Source organism: Quercus robur, chromosome 9 (assembly GCF_932294415.1).
Source record: "Quercus robur chromosome 9, dhQueRobu3.1, whole genome shotgun sequence".
Taxonomy (NCBI): Eukaryota; Viridiplantae; Streptophyta; class Magnoliopsida; order Fagales; family Fagaceae; genus Quercus; species Quercus robur.
Genome location: NC_065542.1, coordinates 52,658,220 through 52,660,936, shown reverse-complemented (window position 1 = coordinate 52,660,936; position 2,717 = coordinate 52,658,220).

Here is a 2,717-nt window from a genome sequence, read left to right as displayed (position 1 = left end):
CTGCCTTTTCCTCTTCTTCTTCCTTTAAGTGGAGGTATCCCCTCCTATGACTGGCAAGGCTTTGGGAGAGGAAGCTATCACAGCTATTTCTGTTGTTTTTCCTACTGTGGGGAAGGAGTCCCCTACTAGTGGTTCAGCTGAGGAAACCGGGCAACCGATGCAAGATTCCCAAGATTCTCAGGATCCCAAAGTCTCTGGGATCCCTTCATCTCAAAGTCCCCATCTTGAACGTACTCCTAGTCCTATCAGGACTGTGTTTCCTCAATCCTTGTCAGATAAAGGCGCTTTGGGAGACACCCTTTTATCCAAACAAACAGGTAAGCCTTGTTTCCTTGAAATAGCGTTATATCTTTATTTTCTTTTCCAGTTTTTTGAGTTCCTCCTTTTCTTTCTCCCTTTTAGGTCAAACCAGTGAGAAATCCGCTCCCAGTGTTGCTTCTTCTTTAGAATCAAACAGCTCAGAAGGTGAGTGCAAGCTGCTCCCATTGTGTTTTCTTTTCTTTTCTTTCCTTCCCTTCGCCCTTCTCTTTCCTTTTCTTTTATGGCGAAGCCCCCTGCATCTATTCCTTCCTTTAGCCATTTTGCCGTTGGTCCTTCACCTTTTCTTCAACTTGCCTTATGTTCTTTCCCAGAATCCTCGGGGAAGTCAGGGGATTAGGAAGAAGAGGCTCTGCCCCAAGAAGCTGGAACTGGTTTGTCCTTCTTTTTTTTTTTTTCTTTTTTTTTTTAGAATAAATCTGTTCTTCCTTTTCTTTTCTTTTTGAATATTGATACAGGCTTTGCAGGTTCTGAGCCTGTTATCCCTGAAGGAATTGTGAGACCTGTTCAAGTTGCTGACCTTCATCCAGAGCGAAAGGCTGCAAGTTCCCCTGTCTCTGCAAGTGGTGACACAGTGATGGGAGATGCCTCGAAAGTGGCTGCCTCAGATCTTGATTCAGGGCTTTCCTCCTTCCTAGCTTGCTTTAATCTCTTGGAATTTAACAGTCTTCCCGCCAGCCACTTCCATGTTTTTGGGTCTTCTTATGGCAACTTCCTGCGCTTCTCTGCTCCTGTGGAAGGCCTGCCGCTGCTAGAGAGTCTGCTCAAGAGTCACGGGGATTTCACCAGTGGCTTCAGGGGAGGCATCTTTCTAGGCAATATTTTGATGGAGTTTCTGTGTGCCGTGCTGGTTTCCCTGAGGAATTCCTCTGTAGATTCTTTGTCTGAGGAAAAGCTTCTGGAGTGGAGAGGGGTGGTGCAAGACCTTCTGGAGGCCAAGTTCAATTTGTCTTTTTTGCTGGATCACTTGCGTCTGCTGGCTCATATGCTGTTTCAAAGGCAATCATTCAAGAGTATAGACACCGAGATAGCTGCTACTGAGGAAGTTTTGGGTCATGCTCACAAGGCTTTACAAGACTTGAAGGTCAAGCGGCAGAGGATCCTTTCTTCTTTGACTGTGCCTGTTATTTCTCCGGATGCCTCCCTGTTGGCTGGCCTCATTCCTTAGCTTATTTTAGACTTACATAAACAATTTGGGGTTGTATAAGTTTTTTTTTTTTTTGTTTCAAAACTGCTTCTCATTTCTTAGTATGTGAATCTGGCTTTTTTCTTTGATATATTGCCTTTACTTTCTTATGACTCTTTTCTTTCCTGAGTCCTGGACCATGGTTTCCACAAGCTTCACTGTAAGTTCTGGTCCAGGTACCCGGTAATCTATTGTGCAAGTACTGAACTGGGTACACTGGTATCCTTTCCTATGTATTTTTTTTTTTTTTTTTTTTTGAGATACGGTCCCAGTTCATGAACTTTGACAGGTTCCCCTTTTGCCAAGTGCTAGGCTAGGTATCCTAGATACTTCACTTTTATTCTGTGATCCTAGACCTATGCACTTGGAACTGTTTGTGGGATATCTGAAATTATTTGTGAGGTGGATTCTGGGCCATATGTAAAAGGGGTATTACATACTTTCCCCTTTTTTTTTACTCAGGTATCCCTCCTTAAATCTATCCAAATTTGGTATTTGCAGTATTTAAAGAAAGATTCAAATGTTGAAGAAAACAGGAACTTCATTAAAACATTGTCATTTTTAAGGAACAAAGAAAAAATCATTTGGTGCAGTATTGACCACAAAGTGTCAATCTATCACATGTTCCTGAACAAAATTATCTTAGACCAGAATTCATGATAAAGGCTGAAAAATAAAAAAGGATAATAATAAAAAAAAACTTAGCAGATAGTGAAACTGGTAAAAGGATCCTAAGGTACCGGGATCCCCTTGTCCTTATGCATAGTATTGCTTCAGCCATTTCCCGTTTATGGGTTCTGTCAAGACTGTCCCATCTTCTTTGGCAAGGTGATAATACCTACTCTCATGAGCTGCATTGATGATGTAGGGTCCTTCCCATTTTGGGGTGAACTTGGAAGGCCCTGGCAGGTTCCTTCTCACGTGCTCCGCCATCCTTAGTACTAATTGTCCCTCAGTGAACACTCTTAGGCGTACTGTTTGTGCATATGCTCTGGTCATTCTTTGCTGGTATCTCCGGCTCCTTTTCTTGGCCAGCTCTCTTTCTTCTTCTACCCCTTCCAGATCTGCTAGCCTCTTTTCATTGTTTGCGTCCTCACTTTCTCCTTGATTTTCCTCCAGAATTACCCTTGGTGTAGGAATGACTAACTCCACGGGGTTGATGGCTTCTGTTCCATAGGCCAGGGAGAATGGGGAAAATCCTGTGGCTGTTTTT